This window comes from Thermobia domestica, chromosome 13 (assembly GCF_964235325.1).
Source record: "Thermobia domestica chromosome 13, izTheDome1.hap1.1, whole genome shotgun sequence".
In the NCBI taxonomy this organism is placed as follows: domain Eukaryota; kingdom Metazoa; phylum Arthropoda; class Insecta; order Zygentoma; family Lepismatidae; genus Thermobia; species Thermobia domestica.
The window spans coordinates 190,485,289-190,512,402 of NC_137466.1; the positions used below are offsets into that span (position 1 = coordinate 190,485,289).

At 36.5% G+C, this 27,114-nt stretch overlaps 1 protein-coding gene across 1 annotated transcript in view; it reads right to left on the reverse strand.

Moving 5' to 3' along the window:
• The window catches only part of LOC145668877 (uncharacterized), a 215,976-nt gene extending 190,698 nt beyond the window's left edge, over positions 1 to 25,278 (reverse strand). Inside the window, exon 1 of the mRNA XM_081737133.1 lies at positions 24,906 to 25,278. The gene's annotated coding sequence lies outside the window, so the exon portion shown is untranslated. The remainder of the gene's footprint in view (positions 1 to 24,905) is intronic.
• Positions 25,279 to 27,114: the final 1,836 nt, after the last annotated feature.

Below are 27,114 nucleotides of genomic sequence, written 5' to 3' on the forward strand. Positions count from 1 at the left end.
CTTAATATAACTGTTATATTCTCGTCTGTTCTCTGAGCTTCACACTACTATCATGGCTGGGACTGGCTCGGGGAAAGACAATAGTAAGTGCCGCTTCAGGTGAAATTGAGTTATTATGTGGAATGGGTTGGGATCGAACTACAGAACAGTATGTAGATAGTTTTATTTCAGAAATGTACGTCCAGATGGCAGGGAAAGCTTGTTTGGTATGTGTCATTATATTCAATTGCATCCGAATGTTCAACTTTCTTTCCCAGTTTACTCGAAATATTTTTTAAAAATGTCGCTTATCATTGTCTTCCACCGAGCCACTCAATTATCGCTTTATTACACACATATGCTGTTGCATATATCATAATATTCTTCCCATCTAAAGGCACTCTTGACTTCTGATCATCACATTTTGCAGGCACATCCTTCAATAAATACAAGGGTTAGTCAATGGGTATGTGCACTTTTGCTCTAATGGAAAAGTTAATAGCGCGGATACTATTTTCCTAACTTCCTTCTTAGTCTACCGAAACCCCTTTTTTTATGTTTCCCAAGCAGGGCGCTTTATATCTTACGTAAACTTTTCATGTGATGAAAGACATTTCTCTACTTTCTTAGACATCTCGACATATTATTAACCGCATCATATTCGCTGAACTGTGAAATTTCATTTTGTGCATCCGTATCCAATCATTCGTGAGGTGAGGTGATTTTTGAGTTTAACGTACCGTTTAGCAGCGAGGTTATATGAGACATGAACCTATTGAGTAACGTGGAATCCGAACCACATCCAATCACTTGTTTGGCATCTATTTTTTTTTGGTAATGTTGATCACGAGGCGAGAAGTGCTTCCATTTTCAAATCCGAAACGAAACGAGAAATTTCTCGATTTCATCCAAATCTTCGATCTTAGACAACTGAGTTAGTGTTACATGATTCATAGTATAAAGTAGGGATGGCCACAAAGATCCGGTTCTCGGAGATCCGATTTTCAGAACCGGTTCTGGAACCGGTTCCGGACCTGGATCCGAAAATCCGGTTCCACAACCGGATCTTAGGAACCGGTTCCAGACCTGGATCCGAAAAACCGGTTCCGGAACCGGATCTTCTAGAACCGGATCCGTTCAGACCCGAAAACCGGTTCCAGCAGGAACCGGTTCTGGCCATTCCTAGTATAAAGACCATAAATTGATAAAGTAATTGTACGAACGTCATGAAGAACATTTACCAACGTTTAAAGATATGCATGTCATTATACAATATACATAAATAATAAATATGGTTTAAATGTTGTTTCACACCTTTCGTGAACCCCAAAAGATACGGAAGGATTTCGTTAGCTTCTAGATGAAATTAACCAAAAGAAATGTGGGTATAAATTTCGCACATAAAGTTTCAAAAAGGAGACGAGACCAGAATTTTCCCTGAGAATTGAGACGAGACGAGACTTTTACAAATGTACAAGACGAGATGAGGAGACTATTTCTCATCTCGTCTTGTCTGCCGTAGGCAACACGTAACTTTTTTTTTATCTCTCAGCCACAGTTCTCTGTAATTAAACGATCAACTTCTACACCCACATAATACTGTAGAAAGCAGCACAGAAATAGGTTTCTTGTTATAATTTACGAAACCAGCAGCTGGTGAGGTCTCTCAAAAAGAAAAGAAAAATCTAGTATTTTCTCCTCCTTATTACCCTTTAGGCTTTTTTTTTTTTTTTTTTTTTTTTTAGGTAGGCGGCAATTTGTATCACGCAAACAAGGCCAAGACGAAAGAAGAAAAAAAAATCAAGAAATAATGCCTTGATAGAGCGGGAAGAATTTAATGTACACATATATTTCTAGGGAGAACAATGATTTCTGTAAAAGAAATACATACAAGAGGCATAGTTTGACATTATCTTCGTATTGCTATCATGTGACTACGCAAGTCATAATTTATGAAATGGCGCTATTGTAAGCTACGTTACGTTCTTTTACTCTGCATAACTAGTAAGTTAGTCCCTTTTTTCCCCTTCTTTTTAATTATTCGCAACGATCTCGTTTTCACAATGCCTTACAATCCTTAATCTTTATCGCACACTTGATCGCAATACAATAAATTTAAACTGGCTTAGTTTTCAGGGACAATTACAAAAGGATGCATTGCACAGTCAGAGAGTAACGCTGTCCGCACATTGACTAGAGGCAAGACAGCCAAAGCAGGGCAGAGGGAGGGAGGATAAGATAGGGAGAATGCATGGATCGTGTGTCTCAATTAGAACGTCGGAGAAAGATTTCTCTAGCACGTGATTGAATGAGTTGAGTTGAGTTTTGAGTTTAACGTCCCGTTCAGCAGTGAGGCTATATGATACGTGGACCTACTGATTAGCGTGGAATCCGAACCATATGAGCTCCCGCCGGGAATGGAACCCGGGGTCTCCCACGCCATAAGCGCGTACGCTTACCGCTTAGCCATGAAGGAGCTCACGTGGTCGAATGAATATGCTTTACGAGGCTTCGTTGCATTACTTGCAGTACTGTACCTTGCTTAGATCAGCTGTTCTGTCCTATTGTCAAAGTGTGGCTGGCTTTACCGTCAAAGATATCTATCCAGTTTTCTAACTTACTTTTCTACATCTTCAAAACATTCCAATCAAATCATTATTATTATTATTATTATTATTATTATTATTATTATTATTATTATTATTATTATTATTATTATTATTATTTCAAAGTTCGCTGTTTCCTTTCAGCATCTTAGCTATACGTATAAGATGTGGATCTTACTGATTTAACGTGTACGTTTTACCAAATGAGTTCCTTCCGAGAATCGAACCGGAATCTCCCGCGACAAAGATAATAATACATATATGTCAAGCAAGTACTGCAACTTTCAGAACTTGAAAAACAAATAATCCTATTCGTTTGTACGGGATTAATTGTTCAGCAAAAGTAGTCCTGTCTGCAACTAATTACAAAATTATAGCTATTTTGAAATGGTGACTCGTGACGTAAAACTTTAAAAATAAAAAATAAAAAAAAAATCCACGTTGACTCCAACTTTGCTGGTCAATAAATCGGAAACCAAAGGTCTGCATAGGGAAACATTTCATACACATACTAAAAGTCAACATCTACATCCATGCCAAGTTTGGTCAGCGTCTGATGAATTTATTAGGTCGTATAAGTACAAATCGCAACTTGATGGTGTACAGCTTAAGTTACAGTACATTCCGTTTAGAGAGGGACGGTCCCGGATTGAATGCCGTTGTCCTGATATCCTGCCGGTTTTCAGCTGTAACAATTTTCACTCCTTTTTGTGTCCCATTCTTCAATGCAGTATTCAAAAATATCATTTACTGTTATTACGTACCTATTTTTATGTTAAAAACTTAATTTATTATATAGTACATTTGAACACTGATAGAGTGCATATTACTCCATGGCATACAGTTCATAAATAATTTTTAGATCTAATATGTTTACTATTTTCCTCATCATCATTACTGATACATCCAATAGAAATGAAATAAAAATGGCTCTTGTTCTGGTTGGTGCTTTCTACCAGTCGAAGTGAGAAAGGCCTGGTGCAAGGAACTCCCAACAGAGTATCTGGGTTTGGAAGATATATTTTCCACCAAAGGATCTTAATTTGAAACAACAGAAAGAATATTGAAATTATTCGCAATACACATCTGTTGTAATTATTCACCCTGGTGCCAATAATTCCATAAGAATCATACTCTTTTGGTCCCAAAACATGATTGCTCAGTTTCAGAAGAACCGAAGTACCGCAATTGTATTGACTGCTGCTTCAAGTGGCGTAGGATATCCAGATTTCATCACCCGTTACTATATGAATAAAGAGATCATCCTTCACCCAGTAGACCAAAAAATCACGTGCAGCTGTCATTCTTGGGTCTTGGGTGAAGGGGGTAGGGGGGAATCGAAAATTTAATTACTGAATCTCACTGCACTTCCCAAAACAAATATTACGTAAAAATCAAAGGGTGTCTCGACGGGATATTGTGATGTCGTGGGGTTTGGGAATTACAACTAATACTCTCGGATAAACCTTTGCAAAAAAAAAAAAAGTAACTAAGTTATAGCGTTTTATATATTACTGTGACGTCATCATTGCATAGAAACGATGCTTTGATTGGACTCTTAAGACTTGGGAATGAGGAGATGAAAATTGGAAAATCTAATCAATGAATCTCATTGATTGTCTCAAAAATAAATTTTATGTGAAAAATCCAGCGGTGTCATACTGAGGTACTGGAATGTCGTGGGGAGGGTGAATCTACTAGGGATGGCCAGAACCCGTTCCTGCTGGAACCGGTTTTCGGCTCTGAGCGGATCCGGATCCGGGTTTTCGGATCTAGGCCTGGAACCGGTTCTGAAAACCGGATCTCCAAGAAACGGTTTCTCGCGGAACTGGCTCCGCCGGAACCGAAACTTTGTTGCCATCCCTATGCTAAACCCGAGCTTCTGGCAGGCGGCGGCCGCTTGTCTCATTTGGCTAAACAAACTGAGTAACTGGTAAACTCATTGGCTAAACAGGCAAACTGGCAAACTCATTTGGCTAAACACCTACTGCTGGATCAATTTTTTTTCCTGGGGGGCACAAGCGAGTCTGGACGGGGAGGACACAAGCGCGTGGTCCTCTTTGCAGTGTTTTGAAGGTGAACTTTGTGCCTCCTTTCCGACTCTTTGGGAGCTTTCGGATCCAAGTCTGGAACCGGCTCCTAAGATCCGAATCTGGAACTGGGTTTTCGGGACCAGGTCTGGAACCGCTTCCTAAGTCCCGGTTCTGAAAACCAGATCTCCAAGAACCGCCGGAACCGGAAATTTGTGACCATCCCTAGAATCTACATTTAATACTCTCTGAGAAACCAATTTTACCTCACCCACTTTCTTCATTCCACCATTTCACTCATCTCTCATCATCACCGTCTCCTTTAGCCTAACAGGCATAACCGTGGGACGTAAAACTTACAGATTTCATTTCCTTTCATTTTCAATTTTACCTCATGTAATAAAAGGAGTAAAGTTGGTTAATTTCCTGATAATCGGACGCTAATATTGCAAATAGTTACTCAAATACAGTGTTTAGTTCATATAAACGTTTAAAAAAGTTTGCTTGTTTCTCATCTTTCGTAAATTTAGTCAAGAATTAGTCTTGAGTTGATTTTGAATTTAAAGCTAAACCCCGTAAATACTGACATGAAATGATATCTTTTAAGTTTTACGTCCCACGATTATGCCAGCTAGGTTAAATGAGACGGTGATGATGAGAAATGAAGGAAATGGTGGAAACAAGAAAGTGGGAGGAAATGGGAGAACCCCGACAAAACCCATGCACATGGTGTTTGTCTACCACAAAGCTCACTTGGCGCGAGCTGGAATAGAACCAAGGACCCCAAGCACCAGAGATGAACGTCCTACCGCTGAGCCACTGGCAACCGAGTGAGTGTTCATACTAATTTGGAATTTGCTCTCACAACTTCGTGCCTAAGCCTGTAGTGATATCCATATGAATACTCGCGGCATTTATGATTAATGCAGTATGTTCCTTTTACCATTTCTTTGTATCTTTTTTTCAACATGTTACTCTGGCTCATGTTTTTCTGCAGTGAGCAAGCACTATTTCTTGTCAACAAGTGACGCCATAATTCGTGTAATTTACATCCTCTGTATGACTGCAATTTCAAGAAATAGCACGTACTACTTGGTCAATATTTCGTACAGTAATGCAAGTAAGTGCAGTGCATTGCTTTATTCAGCCCTCGCACACGCCAAATCTCAACAGATTTCATGTTATATTACAAATGCAACTTCTGTCTTGATTCTTTTTTTTCTTTCTTTCTTTCTTGTTTGATGTCGTACGCATGTTTCCTGCTATTGAACGCAAACTATGCAAAACGAGCTTTAAAAACTAAAATTACACATTGTACTGTAAGAACACGTGATGCAAAATTCCTTTTTAGTGATGGAGAGTCATTTCATTTCCGCTTTCAAACTTTCACAACTATAAAAGTACTATCTGGCTATAATCCGAATTACAACTCAAGGTAAAGGATTACGACTCTTTTTTTTTTTCCTTCTGCTCACTTTCAGTAACGGGATCAAAAGAATCCATCCTTTCTTCTGGTGGACTTGTGATTTCATTGTGATATTTGATTAGGATGTAGATGGCAGTGGTGCCCACCCCCCTCATGTCCATGACGCACCCCCCCCCCTCAATTGTCTATCCGTAGTTGTTCTTCCGTGTTTTCGATTAATTTTTACACATCCTCAAACATATTTATATAGATTTTTACCACCCCTAAATATTTCAATGACGCAGTTTGCGTCATAGCCCCCATTTGTGGGCACCCCTGTAGATGGATAACAATATCTAAATATACTTTTACTGTCATCCAAATGTATAATCATGAAAGAAAATATTCTTCAGTTGGCAAAATTTATTTTCCTAAAAACTCAACAATAAATTAACCCATTAGAGTACCGATTTTGGTAAATTATAAAATTATAACTATTCTAAGGCTAACAACAAAAATATGGATATTAATTCATTTGTTCCTGTGTTATTCGCAAAAGAAAATTTTTCAACTGTCAAATACTTTCTTTTTCGTGTGTACATGTAATCACGGGGTAAAAGTGAGGGGGAACGCGAAGTGACGCCGTCCCCCCACCTCGAAAAAATATGTATGGTGTCCCTCAGTTCCTAAAAAAATTGCAATGGGCAAAGATAGGCAGGTCGAACGATGTGGTGTCATGCCGCTACCTACCGTCCCCCCACCTTTCAAGATCCACTTTTACCCCTGCATGTAAATAGTACAATTATTAACACGTTGGTAATCATTTTTTTTAAATTAGATTTAATTTATTAATCTAGTACAAAGAGGGAAATAATTAACTAGCTACATCAATTAGGTAATTAAACTAACTAAACAAACTAAGTTAACTAACGAAACTATTTAGTTCACTAAACTATCTAAATTGACTTAAAGTAATTAAGCTCACTGATTAATTAGGTTAATTACACTAACTCAATACATTTGATTTCCTCCAAATTTTTAAAAAAAATATTTCTGGTTTTCCTTTGCCACTGATACCAAGCTATTAGATTGTTGAGAATTATTAGATGTGCATTTTGCTGCAGCGCTCTTGTACCTTGAGGCCGCGGTGGCTCAGTGATAGAGCGTTCACCTCTTGTGCATGGGGTCTCTGGCTCGATCTCAGCTCGCGCCAAGTGAACTTTGTAGTGAACAAACACCGTGTGCGTGGGTTTCATCGGGGTTTTCCGTTTCCTCCCACTTCATTAGTTCCACCATTTCATTCATTTCTCATTATCACAGTATATTTTAATTAGCCCTCCCCGTTGGTCTAGTGTCTAGCACGTGTGCCTTTTGGTGTACAGGGTCCAGGGTTCGATTCCCGGTTGGAGAGCCTTTGGAATTTAACTGTCCTCGATGTTTCTGTGTTCGTGTCCCTGTCATTCTAGGTTAATAGAAAAACCAGTTAAGTGAGTAAAATAAGTAAAAACCTGGTAATAAGTAGTTAAGCAAGTTAATGAGACACGTTCGGTGAATCAATTAACTTTAAAAAAGTGATAGAGCGTTCACTTCTGGTGCATGGGTCCTTGGTTCGATCCCTGCTCGCACCAAGTGAGCTTTGTGGTGGAAAAATATCGTGTGCGTGGGTTTTCTCGGGATTGTTCCGTTTCCTCCCACTTTCTTCTTTCCACCATTTCATTCATATATCATCACTACGGTCTCCTTTAGCCTAGACGGTATAACCGTAGGACGTAAAACTCAAAAATTTCATTTCATTTTCATTTTCGCTCTTGTATCCTATCTTTTAGAAACTATTTCATTCAAAATATAACTAATTAACTAATGGATGGACTCTAGAAGGTTAGGTTTGCACAGATTAGATTGGTTAAATATCAAATAGTAAGATGGTTCCTGTAGACACATAATCTAATCTACAGAGACTTTATTTACTTTTATACTTAAATAAAGCACACTGTTGAATAATTGATGTCTGCGTATATACGTATTCTTACTGTTGAATAACTGATGTCTGCGTATATACGTATTCTTACAAGTGTATCAAAAGTGCAACTATATTATTATACTGACATACAGTATTTTAGACAGCATTAAAATTGTTATTTCTTCCCCTTTCATCTTATTTTAATCCTATTAAGGGAGGGAAATTTCAAAAAATAGATGAAAGAGATATCTATGTTACAACATATTAACTGGTGTACATTCCTGTATTTTAGAAACAGTCATTTCCAATTAGGCAATGAAGTCATACGAGCGCGCTATTACAGTTTGACAAAAGCAGAGAGAAACAGAAAGAGAAAAGGACGGGAAGATATGATATATAGGTAGGTGAAAGAAACAAGCCAATGTTGCCAGTGTACACGTCGCCATGGATCCACGAGCAGTATGGCTGGAGAACCATCGAATCCGCTATCGATGTCCTTGTTTGCCTGTCATCACTGTATTTTCTCAAGTTCAGGTTGCCTGTCGATTCCTTCCCCTCTCAGTCTGGTCTATCCAGAAGGGGAGTAGGAAACTGTGACGTCAGAGAGCATCCAATTGGAAATGGCTGATATAGAAGGATAAAACAATAGTGCGAAGCATTTTGAAATTAATACTTTTCTCCTCTTCTGTTTTGATTTCTTCTAGTTATTTCTCATTTTCAAAGAGATGATTTTTACATATAGCTGCTAAGTGCATCTATTTGACTATATGAATTTGTGTTCATTTTGTATTTAATACGACTGTCAAAGACAATTGTGTATAAACAAGAATTTTACCAGAGCTACTTCGTGGCTAAACGGTTAGCGTACGTGTCTTTGGCGTGGAAAACCCGGATTCATTCCCGGCAGTAACTTACGTGGTTCGGATTTCATGTTAATCAGTAGGTCCCGTCTCATATACCCTCGCTGCTGAAAGGATGTTAAACTCAAAATCAACTCATCAAGAATTTTACCACCAAGTTTTAAAAGCACTTTGTCAATATAATCATGTCGCTGTATAAAATGTCCTCCAATCACGTAACGCTGCGGCAGCGTCAGATAGCGCGCTGTTGCCACGTCAAGCCAATAAGCTACAGCCATACAGCTGGAGCAGTTTAGAGATGTGCGCTAAATTGCAACACAGCATTAACTTCACGTGTTTCCAGGTCATCGAGAATAAACGAGTTCGTTTGGCCAGGCTGGAAGTAACAGCGGCGGAAGTATAGTTGCCAATGTAAGCATATGGAAGCTTGTAGTATCACTTCAGGTATGTGAGTGAATGTAGGTGTATGTATGTGGTACTATATTTCTCGGTAACTACTTGCAGGATCTGAATCAAGTTTTTGTGGGCAAGTAGCCCATCGAATAAGAAATAATATATTTGGTGGCCGAGCTCGGACAGGGATACAGGGTGGCCCAAAAGTAGATAATCACCCCTCCATTGTTCAAATATAACATTCTAGCTTATGGGTTTATTTGCTACGGCTGTTCCGAGCTTAAGATATAAGTAAAAAGACTTTAAGAAAAATAATAAAGAAACGAAGTCTATCTGATGGATAACAATAAGAAATTATAGAAAAAGCAATGAGTTTATCAGTACCGGGCTGTATACATACTTTTGGGCCACCCTGTACATTCGGCTTGCCTGTAGGTGGTGTGGTATTCTAAACAATGAAGAATAGAATTTTCAGCATTAGGAATAGGGCGAAGCCTAAGACTGGATTTAGGGGTGTGCACCGGTGTACGTACACTCCCCTTCGTTGTAAATATACACTATCTAAAATGAGAAGCTAGGAGTGAAAATAGCAAGTTTACAAAAATTTCTGCCGTCATGTTTTCGTTTGCGGCCTGAAAGAAAGCGGGGTTTAGCAAAAGCAGATTTTCTGAAGGTTGAAGGAAAAGGATTCACCAAGCAAACCAATATAACATTTCTCAAGTAGGGAAGAAACCAGAAGCCAAAAGGAAGGATTTTTTTTTCTGCATGCCACTTGCGACCTTCTTTAAAATACTATACACCAGGAGTGTTAAATTGTCATATGTCACTTTGAAGAGGTTGCATTCGGAAAGTCGTGGGTTCGATTCTCGAGACCAGACCTGAGCGTTTCAGGGCAATTCCTTATTGACACCACACATTTTTAAAAAAAAATCCTATTTAATTCAAATATACTGGCAGTAATTGGTGCACCCCCTGTCAGAATATTCTGGATCCTGGCTATTACGCGTTTCGCTGGTATGCGAAATTCAGCTATTTGCATGTCGTGTTTGTTTACGGAAACAACTGCTGCACTAAAAAAATCTATGAATAAGCCATTAAGATCCATCGCTTCGCTCCAAGTTTGCAATTATTGCATTACCTAGTATTTTTTGGTAACTACTGGCCAGATCTGAACGAAATATGGTGGACAATTAGCCCATCAACTAAGAAATAAAACTTGCTACTATATTTGCTGGCCGAGTTTGGTCAGGTATAGGATCAGTTTAGTTTGCATGTAATATTTTATTTCTCAGTAACTAGTGGGGTAAGTAAATAGTCCATCGTCTTAGGGATATTTGGTGGTAGAGCTCGGGTCGCCAACAAAGGCTGTGTTCCACAGTTTTGCACGTTGGGAGGTTCTGAGTTCGATTCATTTTTGTAAGCTCTAAAAATGTATGATACAAAATATTAAGATTATATTTTGTATTTATAGCATTTTGTAAGTACTTTTAAAAAAATACATTGAAAAGCTTTTAAGACGCCTTTCATTTTTATAGTATTTTGCCAGCTTAACTTGCGCTCTCTACATATCGCATCATTCACATATGAGCATGAATCTCTTTCGCAACATCTGTACATGTTCATTTACAGACACAAGTGAAAGACGTCTTGATAAAAATCGGCAAGAGATACCATAAAGGGGAGATTTTTTCGATTACTTTTTCAACATCTTGCACCGTTTGCAAGATTTGAGCCTACTTCCAGTTGGAGTATTTAATTCATGTATGATCAGTGTTTTCTTTCTTCTTGCATGCAGTATGTAATAAGCAAATACATTACAAACACAATTAATTATAATGTCAGTTATACATGTGTATGATGTTCATTGGGCAAGACACTCCGAAAATAAAAAAGATTTTGTTAAAAGAAATTTTCAAGATCCATCTTAGACTGGAGAAATGGTTATGAAAAATCCTTCCTTTTTTATTATTATTTGGCAATGAAACAAACACCTGAGAGGTATGCAACCCCTACATTCAATTATGTGGTGTTGGAATGTATAATGCGTAGGATATGATGCTTTAGTTTTTTTTTTTTCCTTATCTCAATACTTCCAGTGTACCCGTAAAAATGTAATAAAGAAATAAATTGCCATTTTTTTTAAATATTCAATTAGAACTGGACAATCTATGCAAAATTTGCAATCGATCAGTGAAAACGTGAACTTTGTAGAGCCTGTAGTTTCCGAGATCTCATTGTCGAAAGAATTGGCCACAAAGATATAAACACCCACAAACGTATAGTTTAAAAGAACTCCGAAGATGGCAGCACAATTCATTTGCATTGATTTTGGAAAACTCTTATTAAAATACAAAGGCTTTGAACAATAATTTAAAAAAAATAAACTTTATATGAAAAAGGTCTACTTAAATAATTTATTTAAAGTACTCATAGTTTAAAATATTTGTTTCTGTTAAACGTGTAATCACAAATAACCGTAAATCAAAGGTTATATAGGTTGGGGCTCAGGCGCTTTTGTTGGTATTGTAGCATTTTAATAGATAGATACATTGTAAAACTTTATTTTGTAGCATTTTGTGTTTTATTTTCATAACTTATAAATTATTATGTTCTAAAAAGTTACGTAGAAAACATTTTTCATGTTATTTTTTATTTTGTAGCATTTTGTAAATTGTAATTTTTTTTCTTTTAACAAAATCTTTGTTACTTTTTTATGTTTAGTGAGTTGTAAAAGTTTACATTGTAAGATTTTACTATAACCTTTTATAAGTTCTAAAAAGTTATATTGTAAAATTGTAATGTTATTTTTTGTATTTTTTATAGCATTTAGTAAATTGTAAAAACTTCTAAGATAAGTTTTTTTTACATTATCTTTTATTTTCATAAAAATTTGTAAATTGTAATATGTGGACAATTAAATGAAATCTTTCAGTTTAAAGTCCCATGATTTCGGCTAAGGGAAACTATGATTAAAGCAAAGGAATGATAATGGAAGAATTGGTGGAATGAAAAGTGGGAGGAAAAAGGAGTATCCCAAGAAAACCCACGGACATTATGTTGTCACTACAAACTTACTTGGACGGCGATTGAACCGGGACCCCACGTATCAGAAGTAACTTTGAGCCACCGTGCCCCCTATGTGATATGTTACGTTGTAAAAATTTAACTTTATCTTTTATTTTATATTTCTAAAAAAAAAAAAAAAAATTACGTTGAAAATTTTTAATGCTATCTCTTTATTTCTCTAGCATTTTGCAAGATGTGGAGAGGCATATTGCAAAACTTTTATCTTTTACTTTTCTACAGCATTACGTTAATTCTAAAAAAATTATGTTGTAAAATGTTTAGTACTATATTTTATTTTTAGCAATTAAAAGAAAAAAAGACCGCTGTAAAATGCAATCAAAACAGGAAAAAAAAATGAGTAGATTAGAAACTGAACTTTTGTTTTCAGAAACACAAATTACTGAATGTACTGCGAGTTCAGAGATTTTTTTTAGCACAGAAGGATCATTCGATCATTTACTGCATTTTCATCTTCAGAGCAAGACAAGGTAGCCACTTAAATTTACGTCTCCCCCCATAAATAGTAAACCAATTTCAATTCAGGAAGGTCTCCCATGACAGCTGCTCTAGATTTTACCCTGGGGAGCTATCCTTCTGCCCACTTCCATCAATAGTCGTCGTAATGAACGCTTCGCATGTTACTGAATCAAACTGGATCTCGTCTCTCACAATGTAATTTCGACTTTTTTTTTTATTTGACTATATATATATATATATATAACGCTCGTATATATGAGTGTATGTGTATCGATAGGAGGTTGTGTTGTAATACTACTGCTACTATTAGTACTACCAAAGAACCAGTCTACAACAAACCCTTCGTTGGAAGTGACCCTTTTCTGACACCTATGACCATGCATTCCAGCTCTCAAATGAGCGAAATCAAAGTCACGCCATGGTCATTTTTATATTACTATTACTACATCCAACCAACAGTATTTCCAACTGTTAATCTAATTTCTATATAGACGTCTTTTTTTAAAAAATGTAACTTGCTGTTATCATTATATAATTATAATTTATGATACTTAATAGATGTCATTATTTGCTTTCCATTATAACAATGACTACCGTTATCATAATGAGAAGGTTGTACTGTGATATCTAAGCATACAAAAGAGCAATGGATACATTATTCACATTTGTAGAACATTTTGAAGACGAAGGAAAGTTGTTATGGAGAAGATAAAGATTAAGAATATCAGGGCCGCTGGATAGAAAATTTAAGAGTAAAATCTAGTACTTAACAAAGAAGAGTAGCAAAAATAAGAATGGGAACAACTCACAATCGGCATGAGTTCCATACCAATCCTGAAAGTTTTAATGGTGAATAAGGAAGTTTCGTACAATCAGAATGGGAACAAGTCACAGTCGCATGAGTTCCATACCAATCCTGAAAGTTTTAATGGTGAATAAGGAAGTTTCGTACAATCAGAATGGGAACAAGTCACAGTCGCATGAGTTCCATACCAATCCTGAAAGTTTTAATGGTGAATAAGGAAGTTTCGTACAACCAGAATGGGAACAACTCACAATCGCATGAGTTCCATATCAATTCTGAAAGTTTTAATGGTAAATAAGGAAGTTTCGTACAATCAGAATGAGAACAATTCACAATTGGCATACGACCAATGCCAATTCTAAAAGTTCTGATGGGGAATGAGTGAGTTTGATGCAATCGTAATGGGAATAACTCAATTGGCATGAGGTCCATTTCAGTCTTATGAGATTTAATGGCAAATGAGAGCGCTTGATGTAATGAGAATATCTTACAATTGACATAAATCCCATTTCAATCTTAATAGTTTCAATAGCGAATGACACAAGTTTGATACAATCAGAATGGGGACAACTCATAAATTGTATGAACCTTATTCCAATCCAAAAACTTTTAATGGTGTTGAGGAAGTTTCATACGATCAGAATAGGAACAATTAACTCACAATTGTAATGAGACCACTTCCAATTCTAAAAGTTCTGATAGCGAATGAGTTTGTTGCAATCGTAATTAGAATAACTTAATTGGCATGAGCCCCATTCCAATCCTATTAGACTTAATGGTATATAAAGTAGATTCATATAATGAGAATACCTTACAATTGACATGAATCCCATTTCAATCCTAAAAGTTTCAATAGCGAATGACAGTCTGATACAATCAGAATGGGGACAACTCATAATCTGTATGAACCTTATTCCAAGCCAAAAACTTTTAATGGCGAATGAGGACATTTGTTACAATTAGAATGGATTTACCTCACACAGTGATGTTATTCTAATTTTTTAACAACCGGTTCAACTGGTTAACAACAGAGATCTACACAACGTCTTAATACAAGGTGTGCTGATGAAATTAGGTAGCACTGCAAATATCTTGGAAATGAATTATCCAAGATAAATGGCTGTAAAAAAGTATTGGAAAGACCTTAATCCAGCAATGGATGAACAATTGTTGATAATAGTATGTATGCGTTTCAAATATAAATAACCCTCACCACTACACTTATGTGATCCCAGTTCTCATTCTTGATATCTAAGAATTTGAGATTAAAAAACGCTTATACCTTGTTCTGAGAGATCATATGTTTAATCCTATAGCTGTAAGAATTTCAAAAAACAGAAAGTTAACTAAAATTTACTGTTCCTGGGTATAACTGGGTAAAATTTACTGTTATGTCTGGGTAGGCCTATAACAAACGGTTCTGCGAACTCACAATATTTTAACAACTGGTTCTTTCGAACCGGGTGAATAAGACCACTCAAGGTTACTAGACCACTGACCTTGCAACTGACAGTAGCCCCACTGTCACTAATTATAATACTTTCATGTTTTAAAAAAAATAGAACTTCTTAAAGGAGTAATATTAGATATAAGGGTAGTGGTTAAATTAAAAAAAAAAGTTTTATTTAACACAAAAAATAGGCAATTGCCTCTCATCATTCGTTTTTTTTTTTTTTTTTATTTTTAATTTAGGAAAAAACTGCGAAAGGTGTTGGTAACATTGGAGACTGTTGAATGAAACGAAAGCCCGGCACTGCACAACCTAATTTCCCGCACATTCCTTCCCCATCCCTTTTACCAAGTATCACTAGTTTAAGAAAAAAAACGGAAATTCCAATCACCTACCACGCTGCCTGCCTTGATTCATTTTTTTTTTCTTCCCTCTTTTTTTTTTCAAGAATGAAGGAACCGGAAAGAATACTGCCGCAAGGACGCTGGCGAACAGAAAGAACGAAAGAAAAAGAAACGTTTGAATTCTGGGGAATGGTATGGGGCGACGCTGAGCGATGCAGGAGTCCAATCCCACCCAAGGGTTCGTTTCGTTCAAGCTGTATTTGGAACACAACACTACATACATAGTGACTCCAAAAAGTATTCAACTAAGTGTAACACTGATGTTAAAGTATATAGGAGAACAGTTGCAAGTGAAACACATCACTTACAAATACAGTAACTCAAAAATGTGTTCAGCTAGGTGTAGTACTAACGTTAAAGTATATAGAGCAACAGATAAAAATAAAATAAAACTTTTACATGTATATAAACTTAAACAAGAAACAAGGTGCGTAAATCACGCTCAAAAATGTATTAAAGTGCAAATTTTGTTCATAAAATGTCAGGAGTGGATAATCTTAGTACCTGGTTGAACCGCCTTTTCTTTTAGTGCTCCATTTAATCATTGTGAAATTGATTTAACCAAGGTTTCTGTTGTTTGTTGGCTAATGATCATTCTTCCAACAAAAACCTGCTTTGCGTCATTTTTATTGGAGGTATCGTATTTGCGAGTTCGTTCTTCAAGAATATGACACATTTTCTTGATGGGAATAATGTCAGGTGCTTGAGGGAGGTGTTGGCATCTAGCGTGGTGTACCATAGTTCTACAATAACCATACTTAGATGTTCAGACTCTGTATGTTTTGGGTCATTGTCCTGACTGAAGATATAGTCATTGGTGAGTCACATTAATTTAGTAATATTGGGCAGATGAGCCTTTAAAATGTTAATGTAGTACGTGTGATAAATGGTACCGTAGCATCAATAAAACACAAATCCCCAACACCATTAGCACTCATACACCCCTACACTATTGTTGATCCCTCACACTATTTTCCTGTCACTGTTAGATGTTTTACATCTAGTTCACAGTTCTTTTGTCTCCACATACAATGCGGCTATCAGACTTAAATAGATGAAATGTGATTTCATTGGTGAATACAATCTTCTGCCAAAATTCAGTTATGAGTGTTCTTTGTATGTTCTTTTGCATAAGCCAGCTGTTTTACACATATATGGTTTCACGAAGTACATTTCTTACTGTCTGTGGATTCACATAGTTGCCTCTTTCTCTTGCCACTTCATCTCTAATTTTTGGAGCACCACGATTTCTTTTTTTCCTTTACTGTTTGTAGCATTCGCGTTTTTTTTTTTTTTTTTTTTTTTTTTTTTAACCGAGATCATGACTGCCAGTGGCCACTTCTTCCTTTGCTTTTCATATCTGTTTTTTGTATCTGTACCGTAAGACGGTACGGGGTTCCTTTGCACCAGAATTACTGAATTTTAAGGGAAATCTCTTGTAACTTACAAACGTAATGATTTAGAACACTGTATTTTAAACATATAATAGTTTATAAATAAGGAAAACATTTGTGCAAGTACATTAATAAACATTTAGTATGACCATAGTTATTAAAATATAAACTTTGATACAAAGTTACCCCTTAGATGAGGATACTTTGCACGGCATACAAAAAAGCATGTTCAACATACGAACATAATGTTTCTGTGCAATATTTTCCCTTCAGTATTTATACATTTCAATTCCTACACAAAACTAAATGCAATCTACAAATATTGATATTAGAATGATGGTACTGATACCAGTACTTAGTTTGAATTATCGATATTTGTAAAGAAAATTATGTATTTTCTGGTACCGGCACAGGAACCACATTCTGATGGTTTAGCATATGCCCCACAAAAATGTCAACTCAGAAACAGAAAAAAAAAAAAAAAAATCCCCGTGAACTGATTTGCCTTGGTTGCTTTTTATGTCCGAGAATACCATCCCAAATGTAATCAGTGGAACATTTACGGGATTTGGGACTTTCAGGCTGAAACCCACCAAAATTGTATGATTTCTTTTTATCTAATGTTAGTCATTCCTATGCGTATAAGCTTCAACCCCCCCCCTCCTCAAATAAAAAACTAGTGTTTAAAAAAATGAAAAAAAAAATATAAGCTTTTCTGAATGAAGCCCCTCTCAAACTAATTTTCTGGATCCACCACTGTTCGTAATTTATTTTCCAACAAGAAATTCATTCCGGCATCTACCTAAGTGGGAAATTTACCTAAAATTAGAAGGCACAAGGTACCAGCAGTAGTAATTTCCTATCTAAGAGGTCCAACTCCGATTCGAGGCTGAAACCGCCTTCTCCCAGTTTTATCTTTTTTATGACTTCAAAACGTTTCACACTTCAATTTCAACTATTGTTTCAAAATATGAACTTTGTGGTGGACAAACACCGTGTGCGTGGATTTTCTCGGGGTTCTCCCGTTTCCTCCCACTTTCTTCATTCCACCATTTCATTCATTACTCATCATCACCGTCTCTTTTAGTCTAGCCGACATAAGCGTGCGACGTAAAACTAAAAAAAAATTCGTTATACACAGTAGTATTCTACGGAACTGACTTAACTTCGACGGAAATTCTTGTAGGTGATATCTTTAAAATTTTGTCGCCTTTTGCAGTGACTGCTTTCCATATCTCTACAACAACAAACCCTCCCAGTAATCATAGCTGAAGTTAACCGCCAATATTATAGCCAAAATACGGTATACAAAGTACGAGTTCTATCTTACGGTGGCAGTTGAAAGTTTCTCTTTACAGTTCATGGTTTTACCGACAGAGGACTGTGCAACTCTTTTCATATTTTGTGCAAAGTAACCCCTGATGTGCAAAGTAATCCCGTCTTACGGTGATGGTCTTGAGTACAGTGAAGAAAAAAATATAATTAAATTGCCAAATATCAATGTAAAATCATTCACCCTTCGTTTTGTAAGTTGATATACATTTCCTTACATTAAATTACAAAATTTGTTCGGTTCTTTTACAAATTTTCAGTAAAGTTATAAGAAATTATGATATTTTTATTGATAAAAATGTAATTTTACAGCTTTTCATATTAGCAATTTTAGGTGTAAATTGATTTACATAGAGGCTTGGCAAACAGATTGCCACCATTTTTTTGTAAATTTACCTTTGAAATTTTTTACAGTGATGTCGATCGGCCTGTTTAGTATTTCGCTTATTTCTTTACAGTTTGCCCTGTTAGTTACAGCACATCGCTATTTTTCTTTCCTTTTCAGTTGTTTCATTACTTTCTCGTCCCATTTTCCTACCTGATGCACCTTCAAATTGATACCTAGTCACACACCAACAGACACCGGTCTACATTGTTCCAGCACACTTGCATTCCGAACAAACTAAGAAATTTCTCTACTGTGGCTGTGGGTATATTTTGATGAGTTCCAATGCCTAAGTTTTCTGACGTCACACTTGAGATGGTTTCAAAGGTTATGCCCTGCTTTAAAAATACAGGAACTAATAGCTTCTTTTCAGTTTCTCCTCTATGAACAGGTTTGCGTAGACTCACCATTTGCCTTTTGTTTGAATTTATTTCGTTTGTCTCTGCTCTGTTATCACATATTTATGCTGCGACTATCAGCAGTTGAATACTTTCTTGAGTCTCTGCATTTATATGCTTACGAAATCAGAAACAGAAATTGAAGTTATTGTGTAATTAAAGAAAGGAAAAACAGCATTTGCCGCCGAAAGCCGAAGAAAAATTAAATGAAATGAAATCTTTCCGTTTAACGTCCCGCGTTTATGGCCTTTAGGCTAAGAGAAACGATGTCTAAAGCACGTGAATGATGATGGAAGAATTGGTGGAATGAGAAAGTGGAAGGAAATGAAGTACCCCGAGAAAACCCACAGACATGATGTTGTCCACTACAAACTTAATTGGTCGGGGATCGAACCAGGGACCCCATGCAGCAGAAGTAAGCAATCTACCACTGAGCCACCATGCCTCTAAACCTTTTCTTTAAAAACGTCATTACATAGATATAACAGTAGTATTAAATGGGTCACTTCATAGACCTTCTTTGCAACTCTCCAGCTTCGTAACCAAGGACTGTTCAATGCAAAGAAATGCTAATCCTTTCATTTTTTTTAACTTATTTTTATATAATATCTTACTCAAAAGGGGGTTAAAATCCAGACACCGCACTACTTTAAACAATTATTCCAGAGGCGGCTCGTGAGGGAAGTCATACCAGTAAACATCCAAGGTTACGCTTCAAACTAAGGGAAGAAAATTTATCTAACGTACAAAGTAAGCACTAAATATTATATACAACACCTAGTAGGTCAGTAACTGTCTTAGAATGAAGCGATAAAACTTTTTGTGCCTATGTGACTTCCCTCGCGAACCGCCTCTGAACAATTCCTATTATTAATCGCGTTGTATTGTAAAACTGAACACACAGCTCTCATAGTCTTTATTTACTCATAGTAAATTTGTTTATTAATACTGTATTATTTTATATTAATTTCAAATATATCCATGGCTTCTGTTAAGAATGTAGCTTCTTTGGATTAGGATTAGGAATTAGATTTCTGCGTTTTCGGCATATATAGCCATATTAGCCCTTCAATTGTGAGGGATAATGTTCAGAGTTTACCCAAGTGGGCCCAACCCGAAAGAAATCACTTTAAAACCCATCTGGGTTTTTGAACTTTTTTTTTTTTTTTTTTTTTTTTTTTTTTTTTTTTTTTTTTTTTTTTTTTAGTATATTCTTGATACAACTAAGTTGATCACATTGAAAGCGATTTTTATCAGATTTTGGTCTTTCCTTGGGCGAATTAGATGCTTTCGTGTTAAGGTATAGAACACCTTTCAACATAAGACCTTTATAAAGTTCTGAATGAATAAGAAACTTTACCTTAGCTTGAGATAATTATAGAGCAAATTAATGTATGAATTATGCTTATAGTCTGTTTGAGGTGAAATATGCAATTTTATATTTTTAAAAATACTTTCTGTGAATAGTGTGCTCGCCAACTTGGCGACGCCGAGGGACGTTATCCCTCATATGTTTGACGGGTTTAATGCCATAGGTGCCAATACTGCCAATAAATGTGTAGTATATTAGTAAAAATATTAGTATTATTTTTTATTACCTTTGATGGTAACACAAGTATTCTTCAGTAAAATTTGCTTTTTCCAACAACAGTATAGTTCAGTTATTTGTTGCTACTCTTCAAATAAGCATTCTGTAGAATCAACACTAGCAATAGCGTAAAAAAATTGTCAAATTTAAAAGCTTAATGTTCGGAGTTCCAAAGACTACGTAACGCTTTCTATTTCAAGAGCTCAATTCAAAATTCCGTACTAGATAAAGTTTCGATGTACAGGGTGGTTCGAAAGTGGGTGTACCCCTCTTTAGTTTCAACAGTATAGTGTTAGTTATGGTAGAATGTCTGTACACAGTTACCTTGAAGTCTTAAGAGTCATAAACATCGATATGATCTCCATCCATGTAATAACACAGCTGAATTCTGCGCCAAGTTCTCGCAGATGTTTTGGGGAGATACTCCGGAGTCACGAGGGTGAAGCCGTGTTCCACAGCTGCTCGTAATTCTTGTGTTGTGTGATATAGAGTGTTTCTTACTTGTTGCTTTATGAAACCCCAGAGAGCATTGTGTGGTGTCGTCAGGTCGGGACTTCTTGAAGGCCAGGCAAAGGGGGCTGGTGAAGATGCATAACCTCTTCCAATCCAGCGGCCATGAAATGTCTGATTCAGGTAAGTGCACATGTGAATCGCGAAGTGCGCTGGTGCTCCATCCTGCTGTATCACAACAGTGTCTTTGATACCATTCTCTTCCAGTTGAGGCACCAACCACTCATTAAGCATCTCTAGGTAAGAATGGCCATTAACATCCTAAAACCGTCAGAAAACACCAATTCGGGGTACGCCCACTTCCGGACCACGCTGTACAGTAAAGAAAGCTGCATTTTCGAGGAAAAAAACCGTCGTGAAAGTAGTACTTGGGAAATTCCCACAATTGAACGCACAAAACATCGGAAGTGAATACTTCAACAATAAAACCATTTATTTTACGCTGGAAAATATTTAATTTCATTTAAGACATTTTGAAACACTTACTTTATAAAATATGAATTATATCTTTAATTGGTTTAAATTAATTTCCTGGCAAGAACCGTCTTGTAACAAGTGCTCAAGAAATTCCCGTAATTGAACGCACAAAGTATCGGAACTGAACTTCAACAAAATATTTGGCGAATGTCACTGAGGCTTCTGGGATGATTCGATCCATACTTGTTCATTTGTCCTTTAGATCATTAGACGAATATTTCACCTTCATCAGCTCTGACCGTCTCCCCCCTTACTTGGAGTCTATCCGCTCCTGGTGTACCACACATACTACAGGGTACCACTTTCGGTCTTTTAAGATTAAATTTTCAGGGTACAAGCACGAGACACTCTAAATTTCCTGTATAGATTTTGGCGGCATACCAACGTAAAATTTCAAAATGATGCACTTTTTTTTTCAAAATAGCTGTTATCCACGCTACAAAGCGCAATTTTCGGTCTTTGAAGTTAAAATTTTCAGAGTAAAAACACGAGATACTCTAAATTATCTGTACATATTTTGGCAGAAATCCAACGTAAAATTTCAAAATGGTGGTCATTTTTCAAAATAACTGTTATCCACGCTAAAAAGTACAGTTTTCGGACTTTTAAGTTGAAATTTTGAGAGTAGAAGCACGAGATATTCCAAATTTGCTGTATAGATTTTCTCGGTGATCTAATGTAAAATTTCAAAATGGCGGCCCTTTTTTTCAAAACAGCAGTGAATAGAAAATTGTTGCAAGTTGTGACAATGATAATCTTGAAATATAAATCATATTTTAACATTTTTACCCGAAAGACATTGAAATATTTCGAAAACAACCAATTCAACCCGGTAATACCCGTAAAAAACCCATATAAGCCGAGGTAGGTTGGGCTTTTTTAAAGTTTTTTTTTTTAACCCTGATAATGTCCCTCAGTGGTCATCATGCACGGTGGAATTGGAGAGGAAGAGTTGAGTTGATTTTGAATTTAATGTCTCTTTTCAGCAGCGAGGCTATATGAAACAGGAATCGAGTAGGAAGAAAGCGGCCTAGGACGTTATGTTAGTTACCATCCCAGCATTCACCAGGTGTAAATGAGGAAAACCTCACTCAAGATGATTGGTCTCAAAATACTTTTACACTTTTTCAACCAAGTGTCCCCACCGGGAATCGAACCCGGGACCGCTCGCACCAAAAGCCATATATGGTTTCTTTGGTAAACAGTACAAGAATTCAGAATCTCTTTGTAATAGAGTGATTGCTATCTCCATGAGATGGTTTGTATGATAATGGCATCAGCATGTTGTTCTGTGGTAGGGACAAGGGCGGATCCAAGGAGGCTATAGGGGCTATAGCCCTCCTTGACCCTCAAGTATACACTGGATAAAATGGACTTCAATCCTGTTTTACACTGGATAAAGCGGCAAACTATGGTTTAGCCCCTCCCTTAATCATATCCTGGATCCACCACTGGGTAGGAAGAATGGGTAGCCCTATTCATAAGAAAACAAAAATTGTTTATGGTCGTTTATTTGTTTGACTTTGCGTTTACATGAATATAAATGAAAAAAGAAGAAGAAAAATAAGATTGAACTCAAACACTACATTATAGAATAGCACAGTAATAAATTCGCAATTATGTGCATCCAGTTTAGCAAATAAGATTAACGAAATGGATGGTTAATTTTAGTTGTTTCAAATATTTTAACGTGATTATTGTAACGTTCAGAAATTCGAATATATATATATATATATATATATATATATATATATATATATATACACGTTATTCGAATTTTCCAGTAAATATTGGAATCTTTATTTGAATAATCGACATGAAAAAAAAAATAATTGTTCAAGTAATTATCCGGAAAACAACATTTCCTTAATTGATTATTTCAATAACAAACATTTATTTGATTAATTTTTCGAATAACACTAATTGGTTGATTAGTTATTTGAATAATGTTATTTGATTAATTATTTGAATAAGAAGCAATAATCTGATTAATTATTCGAACTATTATTTGATTAGCCTAATTGTTCGAATAACAAATAAAATTATTAGGATAACGAACAACTGTTTGATTAGCCTAATTATTAGAATAACAAACGTTTAATTATTTGAATAACGATCAATTATTTAATTAATTACTCAACGATTAATTAGTTGATTATTTATTCGAAAAACAATTATTTGACAAATTAGTCTAATAACTACTAATTGGTTGATAAATTACTCGAATAACGAATATTGGTTTGGTACACCACGGTTGCTCAGTGATAGACCGTCCATTTCTTGTGTGGAGGGTGTCTGGTCAATTATGACGTCAGCTTTAATTTTGGGGAGAAGTGCAGGGGCAGAGAATTTTCTTGTGGGGACAGCTATATTTTGTGTGTCCAAAAGGATAGTTTTATATTACTTGGCCTACATTACAACGTGTTTGGAGGTCAGCCGTAGCCACCGGGAGCCAGTCACTCTTCTTGTCCCTGTATGGCATCGTCACTGTCCATGGTTCGATGTCGATTCCAAGTGTTTTTATCTGGATGATCTAAAAAGAACTGCGACTTTAGACGCACTTCCCAAGGACGAACAGATTTTTTTTAAATTATTATTACGCGTGATTGTAGATGCTTTTTCCTATATTTAGTGTCGTCTTCAGAGCGCGTCTCAAGACGCGTTTCCCATTAAAAGAATTAATTCAAGCAGCTTCTCGGTTGTCTCATGATGCTGAATCACTTCCGAAAATTTTGTATTCTCATCGACAATCGAATACAAGACCACACACACACCAAAGACGTATGCTAGTGCTTAGGCTACACGGCAACTGAACAAAAATGTAGTAAAAACAACTAAACAATTATATAATATTGTATGAAAAATATTAGCTTCTCAAATTCTCCGTGTGGCAAAGCACATATCCAGGGGATCCGCCCCCTCGTTTATATACAATTGAAACACGGTGCATGTGTAACAAATTTGAAATATCTTTAAAACGACGTCTTAAATTTAATTTAACTCTTCCGAGAACGAAATCTGAAAGTATTTAAGCGAACAAGTAACAAATACGTTTTAGGAACAGACGAATATTGTTATACATTGTTTATTTAAGATTTTATTACATGACACTGCAACTTACAGCTAATTAATTCCTGAGATGGCAACGCGTGCATCGGCTAACGCTCCAATGCCTCAGAAACACGCTTTCAATTGTTTCCCACAAAACAACCTTCAAGAACTGACGGCAGACGAAGAAAACGCCACCTTCAGCATGATCAGCAACAACCCTGCCACAAGATCCCGAACACGTACCATGGTACCGCCAAGAAAATTTACCTAAAATCAAGGATTCAATGAAATGTTAATATTTTACTGTAATTGACAAATCATGCTCATATACTTACCATTCTAAATTTCTTGTAAAAAAGGTTTGTCTCCTTGTAAGGTCTTTTAAAAACAAAAAATGTTGGAAGTCACACACACACCACACAACACAGGTAAACGACAGAAACACAAAAACACAGACGAATTTTACCGGCTAGTTTCAGTTTTATTAATGCATAGCTTTGACATACACTTCTTTTAAAAAACGCACATTAATAAATCTAAAACCGCTATTTAAAAAAATGTTTATCGATTGCGCATGCCTGTACTTTTTTTATTCGCTGTTCGGATTCGTCCCGCAAAAGTTACAAACATACAAAACACGAGACGGCACGGATCACACGCTTCTTTCTTTCTCCTTGTTCCGGAATTTCAACTAGCTAACGCCAGATGGCAGCAACATCGTATGTTTTGTGCGACAGGTGCATTGTGAATAACTATACTACTAGCAGACGCGAAAAAGGTAGGAAGAGGGGGAGAAAAATCACGGTGCATATACTCCCACTGTAATAACAATAAATTCTTTCCTCTAATCTGTTTTAAAGATCGAAAGAATGATTTTTTTTCTTTTTTTTGTTTCACGTCGAAAATTCCAACGCACGCACGAGGTAGTGTGTTTCTCGTTTTAATATTTATGCGGAAATACTTCTAAATAATGGAACCGTGGTTTTTAGAGACGTAATTTATGCTAATCCAATGTGTACTGCTTCCGTGCGGGGGTGTAAAATTATTGCTGATGTATTTGCGGGGTAAGGGAAGCAAACGGTTATACTTGGACCACAAGAAAAAGACAATTTCTTCGATTTTGTTTCACTGTATTAATATTACGTACAGTATATTCTAATGGCAGAGCTAGGTTCGATTCTAGACGAGGATAAGTTTACTTGAGATTGAATTGCGGAGTTGAGTTGATTATGAGTTTAACGCCCTTTCAGCAACGAGGCTATATGAGACAGGATCTACTAATTAATGTGTAATGTGAACCACATGAACCCCTGCCGGGAATCGAACCCGGGTCTCCCGCACCAAAGGCGTGTACGCTAACCGCTTAGCCATGAAGGAGCTTTACCTGAGATTCAAGTCCTATTGGTTCATGCAGGGGCGGACTGGCCCACCCTGCTACCCTGCAAATGCAGGGTGGGCCCCCCAAACAGGTGGGCCCCATCCACCAATTTTAAGAAAATGTGCTCAATTAAACCTACCAGCATCAAAAATATGGCAGGGTAACTCCCGCAAATTTGTGTTTTGCATAAAAAAGACGTAAAGTTAGACTTTTATGAACAGACCTTATTCTTCTTCACGTTTATCGACTTGAAAAGGTTCCGTCTATGAGACAATCAGGCCCTAAAATTTTGCGGGCTTTGTGATACAGCAGCTGTTAAAAACGAGCACGTTAACTACCGGTACTACTTTTTAAAATATAAGAAACACAGTAGATTTCAGGCTGTTATTGGATTTGGATACCATTGCCTACTCCGGTCCTTTTACAAGCCGGCGAGTAGCGATGTTTCAAAGAAACAATAGTTTCGTAGATATTGTTATTGTGGAAAGTGGAGATGGAGCCGGAACGCTTTTGAACTGCATTGTCCTCAGACCAAGCTTCGAAGAAAGAAATCGGAGCAGACTTCATTTTTTTTCAGTGCGGTAAAGCGAAAAGAAATTAGTCGCCACTATCAACGATTGTCTTATACAAACCTCAAACAATTACTATGAAGTTGCTGCCCTCGGCTCGTGTTTTATTTCTATATTACATCGAAGAGCAAATCCGATAGCAGCAATTCAATTATTGGAACACCAGTTACGTGTCGTTTGTCGTGGAAGACAGATGTGGTTGTGTCAGTATGGGTGGTAGGAGTGATTGTAAGATTACTGTAAAGAAAAAATATAAAATTGGTGCTAAAATGCGAGAACACAAACGACGATGTGATTTACAAAAAGTTGCATCTGACCCAAAGTGACGTAGGCTATTTAAATCTCTGAAGCCCCAAGAAACAAATTAACGCGATGTGACTCATTCGAGTACTGCAGGACAGTTGCCAGGTATATTTTTGTTTTTCTGTCTAAGGTGTTTATAAATTATAATGTATACATCGCGTCTTTGGGTAATTTCAGTCAATTGTAGCTTATCTTTTATGGCTATTTTTACTTGAAATTACAAAACTTTAACAGGCGAACACGAAATTAACTGAACTGTTTGCTGCCGTGTAGTGCTTTCAAACCGGTCAGATC